General features: G+C 39.3%; 1 protein-coding gene across 3 annotated transcripts in view; it reads left to right on the top strand.

The window, feature by feature from the left end:
* LOC146500772 (uncharacterized) overlaps window positions 1-19,564 on the top strand; it is a 112,024-nt gene that overhangs the window by 31,147 nt on the left and 61,313 nt on the right. For all 3 annotated transcript variants that reach the window (XR_014869754.1, XM_085135031.1, XM_085135030.1), the window contains exon 3: window positions 19,399-19,478. The gene's annotated coding sequence lies outside the window, so the exon portion shown is untranslated. The remainder of the gene's footprint in view (window positions 1-19,398; window positions 19,479-19,564) is intronic.

Below are 19,564 nucleotides of genomic sequence, written 5' to 3'. Positions count from 1 at the left end.
GCTGAAGCAACACTCATATCAAGAAAAATAATTTAGCAGTCTGAGTGCTTTGGACATTGTAGTCATAGTTCTTCTTTGCCTGGTGGTGGAGTTCGTGGTAGGGGTTCAAGCCAAAAGCGAAGGTGTTGGTACTATCAGAGGCCCCACTGGCTAATGCCTGATGTCAGCCCCCTGCTGACAAGGATGCAGATCTGGATGAACTGGGGTGGGGGTTCTGACTGGTCCAACAACAACAGACAAGCAGATTAGGAGACCTAACACTGTGTGATGGCATCATGCCGTTCTGGCCTGGTGGCCAGTGCACCCAGGCATTGTGTTCTTGTCTGCTGAGCAGTGTTTGGAATTACAGTAGAAGTCATTTGGATTTAACAACAAAGTACAATAACAATTCCCCCAGAATTTTACTTTTAACACTGATAGAGAGCTTATTCTCAAGAAGTGTGTTTAAATAAACAAATTTTTTTAAAACATTTCTTTCAGTTTTCATAGAATAATCTGCACGGAAAACTTAACAGCATTACTCTTATTAAACGAGTTAAATTTCATTATCTAGATACAGATTCTCATCCCTGCTCTGCATGTGGGTTTGGTGTTTTGATAAAGCAAAGAGGATTTCTCTAACTGCTAAATTAGGCATAATGACTTGTAATGAAGAAGCCGTTTAATGTATATGATATGAGATTATTATTATACATTTATGCAAAAACATAAAGACAGGAAAAATAGCCTAAGCTATACAGTAGTCTCCATTCTTTCCACTACCCCCAACTGTGTCGGACCTTGTGGCTTCACTGAGTGGCAGGTCTGGTGTTTGCTGTGAAACTCTCTGTGGCACCTCCCTCCACAGGGGACTCTGAACTACCAGCTCACAGGAGTGACTCCCACTGGGACGGCCGAGGCCCTTTGCTTCCTCCCCTGGACGACCTCTGACACACCCAGTTTGTGCTTGGTGGCCTTGAAGAGGCAGTCGTGGGGATTTCTCCCCAGCCAAGCAGCAGGTTGTAATTGATGTGGCAGAGACGTCAGCACTAATCTTTTGCTCTCTGACGGCCTCTCTGTAAGCCCCTCATCCACTCGACTCTGAGACCTGCCACACCAACCTTGGCAAACTGCTACCTAGTCAATTAGATCTACCCTGTCTGCTCCCTGTTTTGTGTAAATATATCTCCAGTAGACACCCAACATGTTCAGTTATCTACTCCGGCACATTCAGGGTGATTTCTTAATGCCGCCGCATGTCACTATCACCAAATGGAAAGCTAGCCTGATATCTCTTCCTGCAGTGGGCTCACTGATTATATATGGAATAGGGGGACACTGTTGATTTTCATATTTGTATGGAAGGTTCATATCTCCCTCTACATACCTTGGGTCCCACAGTGCATATGGATATTCTAATCACACAGTTGTATATTCTGCAATACACCTGGGGATACCATTACTAATTTGTTTAAAGTAGTGTGAATACAGTGTAGTGCGAAGCATATCTCAAGCAGCGCTCTGTTGTGTATCCACTCATCCCTCAACAATGTCAGCAACTTTGCTCAGAGGACAAAACATGTCATGGGAAGAGGTACTACTTGTGATTGCCAGGGATGCACCAAAGACAACATTGTGGGTTTTTTTAGTAGCGCCCACAGAAATGGCTGAACTGATGTCACTGACTAGTTGCATTTTAAACAGGCTACCTTTGTAAGTGAACCACATGTGGACCAAGCATAAATGCAGCATGACCTGTTTTGTAATTTCATAGATGTATAATATTGCTGAAACATTTTTAAATAAACACGTATCTGCTTTCTGGACTAAAAGGCAGAACGAGGGAATTTAATAACCTCATTCTGTCCAAATGTAACTAAATCTAGGCTGTTTATCAACACCTGATTTTTAAAAAAAATTATGTTTCAAACCTATTTAAATTAGGTGCAAAAGTTGCCATGCAACCAGTGACGTCTTGAGGAAGTTGCAGCTAAGAAATGTGGTGATGCCACTTTTTTTGGACAGCTTATTTTTTTGTGTGTGTGATTCAAACTTGCTGTTTTGACACTGTATTTTGGTAAACATTTGCTTCAGATAAAATAGAAATATATTGCTGTGATCTGGGGCTTCCAATTCCAAATTGGATATTGTTTTATGAGCTTCCTTCTAAAAGAAGTCAATCTAACTAATGATTATTAAAAAGAACAGTGAAACAAAATGGCACCTTTAATGTTTGAGGCTTATGGAATTAATGACAAATCATCACTGTATCTATCTTCGGTAAACTGTGTGTTTTATATGCTCTGATTTGTTTTATATATAAGTACAAAGACTGGTAAAATTATGTGAAAATAACATTTTCTTCACTTTGAAAATGCAAATCTGAATCCACTCGGGATGAATATCAAAAGAGTTATGTGTCCACCACAGCATCAACTTAATTTACAATATTACACTGATGTAGTTACACAGTAGTGTGTTTGACAGTTTTGGCCAAAAGACCGATGATGCCACAATCAGTCATCTGTCATCCATCTATCTGTCTACAATTCATATGAGTAACTACTTTTATTGGTCAGTTAAATTGATGTTGCTTATTCAATTTGACCAGCTGATGGCTTTTCACTTAAATTGTGATTAAGGTCATATTTGTCATTCTCTTTAACTTTTATTGTCTTTAGTTTTTATTATACAGCCAACCAATAACAAGAAATCGTATATTTTTTTCTGTACTTACACATTACAATGACCTGGGAGTTGTGATTGATTGTGAGGTGGATGAGCTACTGTCTCATTGAGATATGGTATTCTATTTATTTTGAAAAATTATTTTGATTTTAAATTTTGAGCCTTCCTGTGATTCAGACTATGTTTTGATACTACAGCAGCAACATTTAGTGAATGTATTAAAGTAAGTCTTATTTAGTGCCTCAATGCCACTTGCATTTAGATACAAAGATAATACTCCAACCTTAATGCATTCATTATTTATATAATCACTATGACTAAATATTCCAGCATAAGAGTTGTGATTATTTTGCAAGAGGAAGGTCAAGTCAGTGAGAAAAAGATGGAAAAGCAATAATTTGCTAAACGGGGGTTATGAGCAGGATGCATGTAAATGTATCAAAGAGGGGGCCCATAGGAAGCACACACAAGGTTAATCTGCTATGACTGTTGAAATTTCCATGATATGCCAGGTGAATAAAGAATTATAATGGAATGAACCATGCTGTTTATTCAAACTCTTCCTCAGAATAGCAGCATGAACTGTAGAGCTTTTTGTACAAATGCATGAAAGCAAGCACAACGTCAAGCTTTATTCTTGCAATAAAATATCATGACATACAGACTATGTAGAATGAATACTGTATATTGGAAGAGCATTTTATGAAGTCAGAAATTATAAGGTTATAAGCTAATTATAATTTGCATGTAATTCAAAATTCTGAAGTTTTACAAAAATAGTCAGCCATTTAAAAAAAATATCTTAAGACATTTCAAATCTTTGAGTGACAAGTGAGTTTTTTGGGGGAGTTTTTTTCACTATGAATTAAAATCAGCCGCCTATACAGAGGTGAGATATTCATCACCGTCTCAGCCATGAGCAAACCCAATGGCAAACACTGACAACATCTCCCCATGGCCTCACTCATATTAGATGAGCTCTGTCAGTAAAGGAGTCTGCTTCATGTAAATCCTGTTGATTAAACCGAGTCATATAATGTGAAATGGTATTATGCATAAACACAGATATGAATGATAAATAAAGGATATGAATCTTTTTAGTCATAAAGGTGTCTGCAAGTTCAACCCATACACACTCCCTACACATACTCACATCTCTTGTTTACTGTGTTTGTATCTTTTCTGCTGTAGGTTAAAAGCACCTACATCAAGAGTTTGGTGTAAATGAAGTCAGCAAAATGAATTTAAATAATTTCTCTCAGAGATTTCTCTTTACTTCCATTCATGTTATTTGCACACCTCGATTTAAAAGAGAAAAGGAAAAAAAAGAATCCTTTTTTGGCCTTTTAAAAGGTTCAGTCATGTACAATGCCTTCAATATAGGTAATGGTTGTAATCACTGTGTTTTGCTCTGATTTGTTTGTTAAAGACATTTCTCAACAGTCTTAATAACTTTCAAATCGGTTTACGCGAGCTTCCAGCCGATGTCTCAAAGAGACTCACACTCAGTTACCTTGTCTCAGTCTAGTCACTGTCAGCAGTGTTTATCAAAATGTCCAAGTATAAGTCAGGACCATCATCAAATGACTGAAAGTATAATAGGTGCAAAATGTCAGGGGAAATAGCTCGGTGTACAGGATGCGATGCCATTTTCATAAATGTTTAATTGATTGTAATCCTTTGTTGAGGAGACATTTGCACAATGCATGGAGTTCACACAGAGCAGGATATAGAAATATTGAAGTACAATAATTACTTTGAACCATCTGTAGCCTAATTGTCAGAAAATGTCTGATAATGGCCTTTTATTTAGCGTGATTATATACCATGCATTTAAAGAGGCTGGGGAAAATTAAAGGGGGTTTTGGAAGTTGTAAATGACCAGAGTCAACTACTGCATACAGAGTCATACTTTCTCAGATATGATTAAGTAGCTCAGGAAAAGCTTGAATTGTTAACAGCAGAATACCTGCCATGGCCCCTCCGATAGCCTGAATTGTTTTCATATGGCCATTCATTTGTGTACATGATTGAGTCATATGTCAGCAGTGAGCAGCTGTTTGAATTGTCACTGAGCTGTCAGGGCAGGGGAAGGCTGTGAGATGTAGTGATGGCAGTCAGTCTCCTCCCCAGCCACTCATCCACCCGGCCACCTCCACACAGAGCCGCAAACCTCGCAGTCAGGTTTGCGGGCAACCATCTTTACTTGTTCTGCTGCGCTCACTGCAGCCATGACAAGATTCACAATTCTCTCCCTTTATTTACACACCATTGCCCCAGCTCAACGTCACGTCAAAGCGGCACGGTCCTGCGGTCGCCGCTGACCCCAGGGTAGGGGCTGTCTCCACTGATCCGAGCTTATCCTGCTGGGGGACCAGACCTCGGTCATGTAATACACAGTGTAACAGCAGCAGCATGTGAAGCCACCATACATATTTCCCGCAAGAAACTAAGAAATTGGGCATCTCAGGCTTCGTGATAATGTCGTAAGGTGTGATTTTTGTTCTGTGCATCCATTCATATATATTTTTACTTTTTCTTTAATACACTCCCATTGGGATCCTCAGTAGACAAACAGAGATTAAGGCCTTTATATAGGGATTGAATGTTGACTACTTTTGTCACAGCAGACAGTCACATAAGATGCTCTACCCACAAGCACAGATATTACCAAACCAAAAAGCTGCTGGAGGTGTCATGTAAATACCTAACCACAGTTAAAGTAATAGGCTATAAAGTGATCTTTAAGTGGAGTTTTAAGCACCCCCATAATGGCTTTGGCTGCCTTTTAGCAGACCATGTGACTCCCCCAGAGTAGTGATTATGAGTCACGGATGAAGAGGTCTTGTGTGTAGGTCAGCCTGTAAGCCTCACTTTCACCTGCCAATCTTTACTTTCCTTCGATACTCTAAGAGCCTTGTTCTTTATACTGTTAACTGTCTTACAGCAGGTGGTATCTGGTGAATTATGTCTACAAAACACCTTGACAAAATTTGGGTATAGCCTCATGGAATTCCTGCTGTGGAGAAAAGCCTCCAAAAATGAGAGACAGAAGGGAAAAAAAATTAAACAGCCATCTCACATGGCATATTGTAGCATGGTGAGATGGGTGGTGGGTTGGAAAGGGGGGGGGGGGCTGTATAGTATGTATAATGTAGATGGTCTTAAAGATTTTCCAAAAATGCTTAGTTGAATAAAAATCCCTGTTGTATTCTGGTCTTGGTTTTTTTCCCCTTTTACTTTACTCAAGGACATTGATGCATGCTGCTTTTTGAATTTTGCATTATGTTGGAGGTCGGCAGGGCTAGTTTCAGGAAGTTGTCTTAATTTCACAGGGTTAAGGAACAGCAGATTCACTGGGAATACAGATCACTTAGCACAGGCCTGCAAACGCCCTGAAGTTGGTCAGCTTTCTCCCCATTTGTTAACCACATCCGTGTGGCCGCTGAAGCGTTGAGGCTGCCAAGGTGAACGTGCGGTCCCACAAGGAGGCCTTTGTGTCATAGATCAGTGAAACCGTGATTCAGCTTCATCTGTGTTTTTTAAGAGTTTGCTTGTGTCTGTTCAAGCTTCAAGATCAAACAAGAGACATAACTGTTTTGTACATTCAAATTCCCTGTTAAGAGAATCAAACCACTGTGTAAATGTTTTGTATCTAGGAAATATAATACAAATTGATATTTGCTCTGTTACAAAAGTAAGCAATTCTTAGGGGTTTTTTTCCTGTAAACTGCAGACTTCCAAAGCGAACAACCGTTGTATAGATTGTACCAGAATCCACCCTTCATTTACCCAAACTAAAAGGAATTGTACATGTATCAATGATAATCCGATAATCACGCCGCTCCTAAGCTTTTAATTTGATTAAGTGTGTGAAAATTGAGGGCAGAGAGTCTCTTGGAGGATAACATCACAGACAGTGTCTCCTAATTGGTGCTGTAAATTTACATATGGATTCCTGTTTAATGTTTAACTAGTCTTTAATCCACCTAGCTCTGTGATGTCTGCACTCAGAAATATCCGCGTCTGTCAGATGATTTGTGATTATTCCAAATGCGCTCAGGCTGTTTTTGATGAAATGGGAACAATTACTGGCGCTATAAAACAGAGATTTTGGAAGCGTTTTAGTCACGGTGAACCAAAGATTCTCAGTTTCCCTTTAGGAATTGAAAGAGACACTGATTTCAGCAGTGATCTAGACTGAACACAATCGTGATCTCTTTTATTGTCTTCTTACAGCACACAGGTCTTGCCCATTGAAATCGATCGTCATCTCCCAGGTGCTTTTCTGAAAAATGACAGATTAAAGTGATCAGGTAACTTATTTAAAATTAACTTAATTAAGATACTGCACATCTTCTTTTGATTGGAAAGGCCATAGATCATTGGCAATAGTGCTACAATATTTATTGGAAAACAAGCTACACCTCGCAATGCATGGTTCATTTTACAGACTTTCTGAGAGCTTATACATCAGTCAATCAATAGTTTTGGATTAAGTGTTACTGGTGAGTTATATGAGGTAATATAGCAGAGAGAGATTTTTCATTATGTTGTCTATAAAGTTTCGTCTTTCCCTTTTCTTTCTTATTTCTTCTAATTCTCAACTCCCTCATTGTTTGTTTTTCCAAAGCCTTATTTTCTTTCCATTTTTAATAAGCTGAACCAAACCATTTTCACTTTTTACAGGCGGTTTCACTCTTTCAGCTCTGAATAAATGGTGACTTTATTTCCATGAAATTCTCAAATGACATAGATTTTACTTTTGCATAAAAGCATGAAAAATGTGCCTAATATTGGCTGCATTCATCTGCTAAGTGGACATTTGCATGGGTGCAAAGGGGAGGGGGAGAGGGAGAGAACCACTAGCCTCCTGGGGTGACAGCAGTGCAGGGGGATGACATGTGACAGCTGTGACAGTACTGAAGGGGGGTAGGCAGGCGACTTGCTGCGCCCCCTGATCCAATTACGCCACACGGCCCCCTGTCAGACCCAGCAGCTTGACTCCAACCACTCGGAGGACAGTATTGATCTCTTGTCAGGAGGACCAGTTGCCCTCTTTCACAATCCAGCACCACTGAACTTTCCAACCACCCTGCCATCGCACCCCCACTTACACCCACATCCAGCCTGCTATCCTTTCTCCTGCCAACCACCCTCGTAAATGACTGGTAAAAATCGGGTTATGGGATTCAGGTAAGGAGAGAGAGAGAGGAGGTCAGTGGGGCTGTGTGCTAAATACCCACAGCTACTCAGGGAGAGTGCATAACATCCTGAGAGTGGTGGTGGTGGTAATATGCCTGTCCAGCTCTGAGCTCAGTGCTGTACTTACAGTACCCACTAAAGGTCTGAGAGGATGCTGCCTCTCCTGGCTTGTGTGAAAGTGCTTGATTTGAGATGATGAAAAGGCCATTGCAATTAGCAAGCTCTGGTTTGTTTTGCCATATCTAGAATGGAGCGGTAGAGACAGTGGCAGCTGCCAATAACTTCAGCTTACAAAGAACAGACAATTAGGCCGGGGCTTGTTACCACCGCTAGTCCCACACCTCCAGACCTTTGCACTGGCCCTAGCCCTGAGCACCTGCAGGTCAATAGGTAATGATACTGTGTGGAGCAACAGCTTGGAACAGAGGTTAATCAAACCACAACCACACACATGAGTTGCATCCAGCTTATTATTCTCACCACAAAGGCCAAGAGGGTGAGAGGAAGAAAGGGAGGGAAAATGGCATTAACGAGGGAATGATCTCACTTACACGGTTCTCAGGTTTGCACTGGCATCCCAGGATTGCTTTAAAACACATATATTTTTACTTTTAATCTTTACCTATTTAACTTTAGAGTTGTTGCATTTGACTCATTTTCTGTACAATTTACGTACTGTTGTGTCCTTTCTTTTTCTTTTTCCCCCCCTTTTTTTGAGTGTTTTCTCTTTTCCCATGTTTTCTTTACATCCCTGTCTGTCACTCTCTGCTAAGCTATGGCCCAGATCCAAACCTGACCCTACACAACAGTGGTCGTCAACAGTTTCTTATTTGAAGGGTACAGAAGGAATTTTGAAAGCTCTTTCTCTGATAGAGCTTGAAGCTTTCAATCAGCATCTGTGGTGATTTATACTGCTGTCAGATTGATGTGTCTGGTCTATCCTGTCCATCACTTGCTAAAAATATGTCTATTCCATTTCAATTGCATTCATGTGTTTACATAGATAAGGAAAAAGATTACAAACCCCCCAAATATCTTTATTCTTTTCTCCTGTCCTCATTTCTAATAAAAAAATTATTTATTATTAAGAAAATTGTGAACTTTATAAATCCATTTTCCAAAGCAGGCACTATGTGCTTTAAATTAAAATTTAGATAAATAAGACTATATTAAAATAAATTAACTCTTATAGAACACTCAGAATTTCAAACCTAGAATGTTTTCTGAGGATATTACAGGTCATTTATAATTTCATTCCATTTAATTTCTTTCAAGGTTTTCATTGTAATGATGCAAGTCGTGTTATCATACTTTGAAAACAAAGTATTTTCCTTTGTCTGTCTGTCTCTTTTGAACCATGTCAATATGACAGTATTTTCTTTTGTTTCACATTTTGACATTAGCAAATTATTTTATTCTTCTCTGAAGCAATCCTTTATCTTGGGTTCCACTTTGGTACACACTAGGGCCGGGCCATATCATACTGTTCACAGTAATACCGGTATAATGTCGGGCAACGGTAAGAAAATGAAATATTGGAATAGAATATGGGTAAAACGCGCATGCGCAGTGCCTTTGTTTTCATACGCACATGGCGGAAAAAGCGTGCTGGCGACGGAGAAAGAGGAGGGCGAAAGCAGATCGTTGAATGAAACGGATGAATCAGAATTGGTTTGTAAAAATGCTGCAACTTCAGGGGTGTGGAACTGGTTTAGCTTACGTCCGTCAGATACACAACAAAGCACTATTTTTGGTAGAGCATGCTAGCGGGCCGTCGTTATTACCATGTTTTTTGGAAAATACGGCACACTTAAGATCAATCCTTTGATTTTTCTGAAAATCGACAGAGCCCCTTATAATCCCGTGTGCCTTATGTATGAATTCTGGTTGTGTTTACTGACCTCGAAATGATTTTATGTGGTACACGGCGCTCGAAAATCTGTCAAATGTTTTAGTACAACTTTGCTAAGCGGAGTGATACGTACTGTGCTTCAACATAATATTACCATATTGTGTGTGTATAACCTCTTTTGTGGATATTATACATGGTTATGCTGAGGATATGTCGGCCTATTTCCACTGGAAATGCCTTTTGGTTAAACTGTCAGCAAGGAATTTGCATTTGCACTGTTACATTTTTGTATAACTTTAATGCACATAAAAAACAGCTGCTGTATATTGTGATAAATATTTTTGGTCATATCGCCCTGCTCTAGTAGACACTGCATCTTCAAGGAGCAGCATTTATAAGAAAATGCAGACACAGTGTTGGAGGGCTTTATAACCCACTCCCACTTAAGTGTGGTGGGTTTGAAACGGCACTTAATATGGCCGACCTTCCACATGAACTTGCAGATAGAGTGAGAGTGTGTAAGGGAGGATGAACACATGGTTTTAGAGAGCAGGCTGTGTCTCTGTATTAGTAATTTCCTGTTTTATTCTGATAATCACCCGAAATCATATCTCTGCTGGTTTTGCTTCTGCTTTTTTTAGTCACCATTTCTGATTTTCTGTGTTGCCTATTTCTTTCTTTTCAAGTGCCATCCTTTAGTGTCGGTCCTTTGTCTATTGTGCTTCCTTTCGTTTCTTCCTGGTACTCGTTCTTACTTTTTGGTTTTTCTCTGTGGATGTTTTTGGTAGTTTTATCTGTTCTTTCCTGGGTCTCTTGCTGCCTTTTCATTTGATTGTTTATTTTAACCTGACAGTTATTCATTTCATTTTCATTGCCACTTTATTTGTCAGGGACCATGTACAAACAAACTAGAAAAAAACCAAAACAGTACTTTCTAAGAGAAAAGATGCATTGTACCAGATTTAGCTGCTGGATAATTTCCATCTGCTGTCTTGCATGTCAAATAACAAATAGAAATATATAAAAACACATCATCAGTAAGTATATTACACTCCCCAAAACACATAGGCTACAGTCTGTGTATTTGTGGAATGGAAAAAACTAATGAATAGCCACACAACACTGTAATTAAAAGTCAACTTAGTAATGCCCAACTGCTCTGAACATAAAACCTAACATCAAAATTTTTTGTTCTGTGCTGAGGAAATCATAGAAGTTGTAAAGTAAGTCATCCCTATAGGACTTACTATATAAGTTAAGCTGCAAAATGCTGCATGCTGTAGACATACAGGAAAACAGTAGATATATGGCAAATCAGTGTGATGAACTGATGCTGTGAGTGTATAGCACCATGAAATTGGCCACAATCTGGAAAGAAGCTCATAGTCACTTTCATGGTACATGCAATGTGTATCCAATGCAGAGTGTGAACATTACCCTGGTCACTCATGCAGTCAGTTGTGACACCGAAGACACTTGGTCAGGGGTTAGACAGAGGTAGGCTGTTCATGTTTGTTATTGGTTAAAAATGTAAATGAAAAAATACATGGAAAAAATAAATTCAGAGTAGTAGTACAGTTAAGCAGTGGATCCTGTATGTACCGGATCTGCCATCTTTCTCTGCAGTATCTCTTTATGTTATCGCAATCTATGATAAATTGCAACCTATAATCGTTGAAATGAAATAGTGTGAAGTGGAATACACATTATTTTCTTCTGTTTAATCAAACGAACCACTCCATTAAATAACTGATGTATTAGTTTTTATTTTTTGGCTGTTGAAAGAGAACAAGAGAAATGACTCAGTCTTCTGTAGAGCCAGCTCCTCAAAGAAGACTTTTCAATTTCAGCCTCCAATTTCCATGTTTCCCTCGAATGAAATACTTGTATAGTGGATAAAATAGGCCGTGTCTGCACCAGTGAGCTTAGATGGGCTGTTGTGTTACCACCAGACTTATGTTCAGTAAGAGTGTTGCTTTTTTGAGCAAAGTAATCACTCATGTAATTAATCTAGAGAAAATGTGAGGAAAATAACCCAGATCTGTCGTGGAAACACCAAGTCACTCCTTGGGATGTTTGATTTAATTCATTCTGCAGAGAAATGGATATGGTGCTCTGCTGCTTTATACTTGAAACATAAATCAAACTAGTGCATCTGGGAAACAGTGACAAGAAAAAGTTTTTAAACTCGCAGGATTTCTGTGTTGATTACTGAGAAAATGTGCTAAGATTTTTATCTTGGTCACAAATCTAAATATATTCTTATCTCATAATAACAGACAAAATTTGCAGTTGCTGTTGGATTTTCCTCTTTTATAACCATTGTGTTGATGCGTGTGTGTATGTGGTTTGAGTCATTTTTATGTTGCATTACTCAATCCCTACTAAGCAGGTCCTGACTTTGCCCTAATGTTTTTCAGTAAAATATGTTACAATTTTGATTTGCTTCACTTTGTCAATGACTAGGACAGATCCAGGCTGTTGCATAACATATCAGTAAACCTCGTCTGTACTTTGTGATTGAGAAAAGGTTTTGGTGCTACATTAGATTTTGGGGGTTTGGGTTGTTTTTACTGCTCCAGAAAGGGTTACCTCTTCAGAAATATTACAGCTCATATACAGTTAGATCCATATATATTTGGACACGGACATACGTTTTGTTTTTTACCTGTTTACTGAAACATATTCCAGTTATAGTTATATAATGGACATGGACATGATGTGTAGACGCTTAGCTTTCATTTCATCCACAATCAAATAGGATGAAGGGTTTAGGAGTTCCAGCTCTTTAACATGTGCTACTCCCTTTTTAAAGGGACCACAAGAAATTGGAAAATTGACTTAAAAGTTATTTCATCGGCAGGTGTGGGCAATTCCTTTGTTATTTCATTAAGCAGATAAAGGGCCTGGAGGTGATTTGAGGTTTGGTGCTTGCATTTGGAAGATTTAGCTGTGAACAGAAAACATGTGGTCAAAGAAGGTCTCCATGCAGGTAAAACAAGTCATCCCTAAGCTGCAAAAACAGAAAAAATCCATCCAAGAAATTGCTACAGTATTATGAGTGGCAAAATCTACAGTTTGGTACATGCTGTGAAAGAAAGAAAGCACGCAAAACTTAGCAAAAAGACCCTGACGTCCACGGAAGACAACAGTGGCGGATGATCGCAGAATCATTTCCATGGTGAAGAGAAACCCCTTCATAACAACCAACCAAGTGAACAACACTCTCCAGAAGGTAGCCGTATCGATATCCAAGTCTTCCATAAAGAGAAGACTCCATTAAAGTAAATACAGAGGGTTCACTGGAAAGTAAAAGCCACTCACAAGCCTAAAGAATAGAAAGGCTAGATTGAACTTTGCTAAAAAATCAAAACAAAACAAAAAAAATATGATAAGCCAGCAGAGTTCTGGAAAAACATTCTTTGGACAGATGAGACCAAGATCAACCTCTACCAGAGTGATGGTAAGAAAACAGCATGGAGAAGGCGTGGAAGAAGCTCATTATCTAAAGCAGCGGTCCCCAACCCCTGGGCCTTGGGCCGGTACCGGTCCGTGAGTCGTTTCGTACCGGGCCACCAGAGTTGAGGCTCAGGTGTGAAATGTATGGTTTTCAGGGTTTTTATCGGTTTTCAGCGTTATTTTGTTATCGTTTTTATTGTTAACTCGGTTTTCCTGGGTCTTTTCACATGTGTTATGAATAAATCTTCTTTTTTTCGGTATCGGTACTAGTTTTATTTTGTTGTATTTATCTGCGACACCTTAAAGGCCGGTCCGTGAAAATATTGTTGGGCATAAACCGGTCCGTGGCGCAAAAAAAGGTTGGGGACCGCTGATCTAAAGCATACCACATTATCTCTAAAACACAGTGGAGGCAGTGTGATGGCTTGAGCGTGCATGGCTGACAGTGGCACTGGGACACTAGTGTTTATTGATGATGTGACACAGGACAGAAGCAGTCGAATGTATTCTGAAGATAGACATACTTTCTGTTCAAATCCAGCTAATGCAGTCAAATTGATTAGGTGCCATTTCATAATACAGATGGGCAATGACCTAAAATATACAGCCAAAGCAACCCAAGAGTTTATTAAACTTCTTGAATGGCCGAGTCAGTCACCTGATCTTAACCCATTTGAGCATGCATTTCACTATTTCACTTGTTGAAGACAAAACTGTGGACAGAAAGGCCCACAAATGAACAGCAACTGAAAGCTGCTGCAGGAAAGGCCTGGCAGCGCATTAAAAAGGAGGATACCCTGAAATAAACATTTTATTTTCAGTTATGTGATTTGTCCAGTTATTTTTGAGCCCTTTACCGAGCCCCTAAGATCGCATTTGAGGGCTAGCTTATTTTGTATTGTGTCAACAAGGTTTCTTTTCAGATACCATACCTATATGTGGATTTCTTTTAAAACTGTGATACACAAGTGACAATGTAACAATGTCTGAACAGCTATGGCTCTGGGGATAGAGTAAGTTGTCCACCGATCTGAAAGTGTCTCCTACAGCTTACATGTACAAGTGACTTTTAACAAGACACTAAAACTCAAAATGTCTCTGTGTCTGTCATGTTTGAGTGTGTGTAATAACTAAATTGTTGTTTCTGTAGAACAATATGCTATAAGGATGCGTGGGTGAATGTAGCTTGCATTGTAAAGTGCTTCTACGGGTCAAGAAGACTAGCAAAGTATTACATAAATGCCAATTCACTGCTGCAGCATAAGAATAAATAGCCTAATTCTACAATGTCTTCTATTTGTTAAGTCATTTGGATAAATAAGTACACAAGCTAGAGGAAACATTAAAGATATACAGTGGGGCAAAAAAGTATTTAGTCAGCCACCGATTGTGCAAGTTCCCCCACTTAAAATGATGACAGAGGTCAGTAATTTGCACCAGAGGTACACTTCAACTGTGAGAGACAGAATGTGAAAAAAAAAAATCCATGAATTCACATGGTAGGATTTGTAAAGAATTTATTCGTAAATCAGGGTGGAAAATAAGTATTTGGTCAATAACAAAAATACAACTCAATACTTTGTAACATAACCTTTGTTGGCAATAACAGAGGTCAAACGTTTACTATAGGTCTTTACCAGGTTTGCACACACAGTAGCTGGTATTTTGGCCCATTCCTCCATGCAGATCTTCTCAAGAGCAGTGATGTTTTGGGGCTGTCGCCGAGCAACACGGACTTTCAACTCCCGCCACAGATTTTCTATGGGGTTGAGGTCTGGAGACTGGCTAGGCCACTCCAGGACTTTCAAATGCTTCTTACGGAGCCACTCCTTTGTTGCCCGGGCGGTGTGTTTTGGATCATTGTCATGTTGGAAGACCCAGCCTCGTTTCATCTTCAAAGTTCTCACTGATGGAAGGAGGTTTTGGCTCAAAATCTCACGATACTTGGCCCCATTCATTCTGTCCTTAACACGGATCAGTCGTCCTGTCCCCTTGGCAGAAAAACAGCCCCATAGCATGATGTTTCCACCCCCATGCTTCACAGTAGGTATGGTGTTCTTGGGATGCAACTCAGTATTCTTCTTCCTCCAAACACGACGAGTTGAGTTTATACCAAAAAGTTCTACTTTGGTTTCATCTGACCACATGACATTCTCCCAATCCTCTGCTGTATCATCCATGTGCTCTCTGGCAAACTTCAGACGGGCCTGGACATGCACTGGCTTCAGCAGCGGAACACGTCTGGCACTGCGGGATTTGATTCCCTGCCGTTGTAGTGTGTTACTGATGGTGACCTTTGTTACTTTGGTCCCAGCTCTCTGCAGGTCATTCACCAGGTCCCCCCGTGTGGTTCTGGGATCTTTGCTCACCGTTCTCATGATCATTTTGACCCCACGGGATGAGATCTTGCATGGAGCCCCAGATCGAGGGAGATTATCAGTGGTCTTGTATGTCTTCCATTTTCTGATGATTGCTCCCACAGTTGATTTTTTCACACCAAGCTGCTTGCCTATTGTAGATTCACTCTTCCCAGTCTGGTGCAGGTCTACAATTCTTTTCCTGGTGTCCTTCGAAAGCTCTTTGGTCTTGGCCATGGCAGAGTTTGGAGTCTGACTGGTTGAGGCTGTGGACAGGTGTCTTTTATACAGATGATGAGGTCAAACAGGTGCCATTCATACAGGTAACGAGTGGGGGACAGAAAAGCTTCTTACAGAAGACGTTACAGGTCTGTGAGAGCCAGGGATTTTCCTTGTTTGAGGTGACCACATACTTATTTTCCACCCTGATTTACGAATAAATTCTTTACAAATCCTACCATGTGAATTCATGGATTTTTTTTTCACATTCTGTCTCTCACAGTTGAAGTGTACCTCTGGTGCAAATTACTGACCTCTGTCATCATTTTAAGTGGGGGAACTTGCACAATCGGTGGCTGACTAAATACTTTTTTGCCCCACTGTATATGCATTCTTTTGCAAGGAAAAAAAAAAGAAATACAGTCAATTTTCATGTGTTTAGATTTCAGTGTATATGTTGATATACCGACAATAAAGCCAGCAATTCTCAAGAGGTCTTTATGTCATTATATAGTTGCTATTTCAAGGCAACACTCCATGTAAATTTCTTCAACAAAAGTGAAATTTGCTCTTCTGATATGATGCCTCACATATAACAAATATAACAATATCAGACACAGAGAAATTTCCTGTCAGGGACACATCGGCATGGCCCAAATTGGGACACTGCTTCCAAAGTGCAATTATGAGTGTTTTTAGACATCCCACTTACATGTCGTGTGTAAACCAACGCAAAGCTAGCACTTCCAGACCACAGATATTTGTCACACCTACTGTAATGCACCATCGAGCTGGTGAGGCAGAGGGGCCCAGGAGGGGAATCAAGGAATCTGTCGAATTAATACATGCAGTGAAGATTCCTCCTGTCATCTCAGCTCTCTTTTACCACTGGCTTTTAAAAGCCATTTAGAGGCAGCAACTGAACAGGACAGACAAGCTTGACAGCGACTCCTTAAAGAGCATCTGTCTCCTTTAACACTTAAATAAACTATGATACTGTCTTTTACACACGAGCTTAATTTTAATTAATGAATTGATTTGTCTTGTCAGTAAATACAGCCAAATTGCCTAAAATATGCCAGAAGCAATATATATAAATATATATATCCTCCTATAAGACATATTGCAGGCTTTACATCACTTTGGATAACCCGTCTCTTAATTAGAAATGTGCTCAACATTATAAACCATTATAGCTTTTGATGCAGAAGAGCAGTCAGAATTATTTTTCAAGCTGTTAAGATCAAGTTGACAAACTGGAAATCTGGACTTACTTTGTTCACTCATGGGAACTTTAAAACAAGTTTGATGCATGGTGCACGTTGTAAAAGGACAAAAGTTTCATGTTTCCGAGTGCCATTGCGGAACAGAAACTGTGATGGTCTATCACAGCAGGGTTTATCCAGATAACAAGCAGATGACTGCTTTTCTTTAGCTCCTTTAAACTTTTTTTGCCTCCTCCCAACAAGCAACAATTTAAATGAGCTATTTCCCATACTAAATATATCTGCCATTAAATTACAACTCCTTGCTGCATTTCATAAAGCAATACATGCTGGAAAAGATGTGCTTAAAAATAATGCAATAATTTATATCTTAGATAAGGAAAGAGATCTACATTTACTCCGTCCACCGTGCTGCTGTAAACTACCTGACAATTGTTCATTAATGATTCCCAGTAAATTCCTTAAAATGGTAATTTGTCATCCTGTCACTTCATTTGTGACCTAAAATTCCTCACTAGAGGCATCATCAAATAAATTAATCACTACCCAGGATCCATTTCTCCCCTGTGCGTGCTATTATACCCGGCTCTCTTGTGTTTCTCTTCATTTACATATATTTAATGGCCCAGTTGTGGTTGGTTGTGCCATGCGACTTGCACAGCTCATGTCAGGTGAAATATTCCGACTGCCACAGTCTTTAACAGTGCGAACCATGTCTTGTTCATTTTCCTTGAATACCTGAAACACAGGAGAATAAAGAGAATTAAAGACATTTTATGGAACAGTAAAATCAAAAGTGCACATTTTGCAGGTTTCTGGTTGGGGAATTGCAATAATAAGATGACACACTTTTCAGAAACGCGTTATAACAGATGCATTCTTTTTTCTAAAACACACACACAGCAGATCTTTAGAACGTTTACACAGCTGCTTATAGCAAAAAGAAGCTCGGAAAATTAAATACATACGTTATCTACACAATTTAGTTTTATTTAATTGCATCTCATTACAGCACATGTGTACAGTACATTACCCACCAGACAGATTGCTTTGTTGTGTGCCTTGGCAAAATTATGAGGTTCAGCGTGAAGCTATGATCACAGACAGGACTGAAATACAAAAAATGCTAATTTCAGCACTAAAATGGCCAAAGAAAGATCACAGTGAGATTCAATTTATCATTGTTCCAAATTTTATTAAGCTGTGCAGAAAGAGAAAATTTAGCTACTCTTTGATTAACATGAAATCATAGCCTCTCAGCATCTTGAGAACATCATCTGCTCAGTTAATTACCTTTCTTTTTTTATAGGATATTCTATCAGCCAACCAAAATTTATGTTTAGTTTATGTGCTGAATTTCATCACATTTCCAAAATGGAGGCATCTTGTAGTTTTTCATACATCATGTTCAAAGCTGTTTGTTTATGTTTAATCTGTTAAAAGTGTTTTGAAAGCTTCAACATTAAAAGTGTTTAAAACTGTTTAAAAGTGTTGTTGTTGGGGGGGGGGGGGGGGTTTACATTCTCTTAGGGGTGCATGCAAATATATTCAATTGTTTTCTGATTTTTTTTTGACACATAAAAAACAGCCCAATTATTTTTATGAGCTGAGAGCTTGTCATGTTTTGAACTTCCATCCTCATTAAGGGTCCCTAACACCAGAGGACATGTGAATGTGCTAGGAGCACTACCAGAGAAAACAACAACCCCATGTTGCCAAAAGGATCCTCTCTCGCCCAGCCACCCTGTTAGAACCTCACAGCCCGTTTCAAATGAAATTAGCATAATTAAGAATTAACATGCATTAATTGTGATGCTTAATGCAAACTGAAGCTAAATGTGTCACTTACTGTAGATAAGCTGCTAAATGCTTTGTCACCTCCTCAGTAGTGCTTTGGGTGGCAGAAAATGTTTGGCCGACAACTACTGTAGGCAGATGCAAGACCAGAATATTACACATTGCATGCACTTTATTACAAAGTACAGCTTACTTTTTCAATTTTTCTCCTCTACTTGATGTGATGCCCCTGTTTGCATGCTTTTTGGGGTTACTGTGCCAAGCCAAGTTGTGTAAAGGCTTCTGCTACTTTTATGTCTGATAATCCTACTTAGGCTCTTGTTGAGCAGGCCCCACTTCTCTCCATATACGGAACACTGGAGTGGGTAAAAAAAGAGACTTTCAGCTAGCAGTCAGCCACTTGTAACTGAAAAGAACATTAACATTACATCTGGAATTTATTATCAGGCACACATCATTTTATGTCATGAAGTTATATTCATTATTCATTATATTCTACTGTGTACAGCGACCTTGAGTGTTTTGAAAGGCACTTTCAAATAAAATGTATTATTATTATTATTAAGTGATCCAAAAATATTTTAATTTCCAAGTCTTTTTTTTCTTCTGCCAACAGATGGCGCTGTGCTCCATTTGCCTTGATGACCCTTCACCTCCCCTCTTGTGTAGCTGAACATGAATCACAGTTTTTGACAGGTAAATAAACAAAGATCCATTCAGTTGTAAAGACTGTCTGGCATGCTTGTATTTTAAAAGAAAAAAAATCAAGCAGCGTATTGATC

This window comes from Neolamprologus multifasciatus, chromosome 16 (genome assembly GCF_963576455.1).
Source record: "Neolamprologus multifasciatus chromosome 16, fNeoMul1.2, whole genome shotgun sequence".
Taxonomy (NCBI): domain Eukaryota; kingdom Metazoa; phylum Chordata; class Actinopteri; order Cichliformes; family Cichlidae; genus Neolamprologus; species Neolamprologus multifasciatus.
Note: the sequence above shows the minus strand (reverse complement) of the source record. Positions and strands in the feature narration are given on the sequence as shown.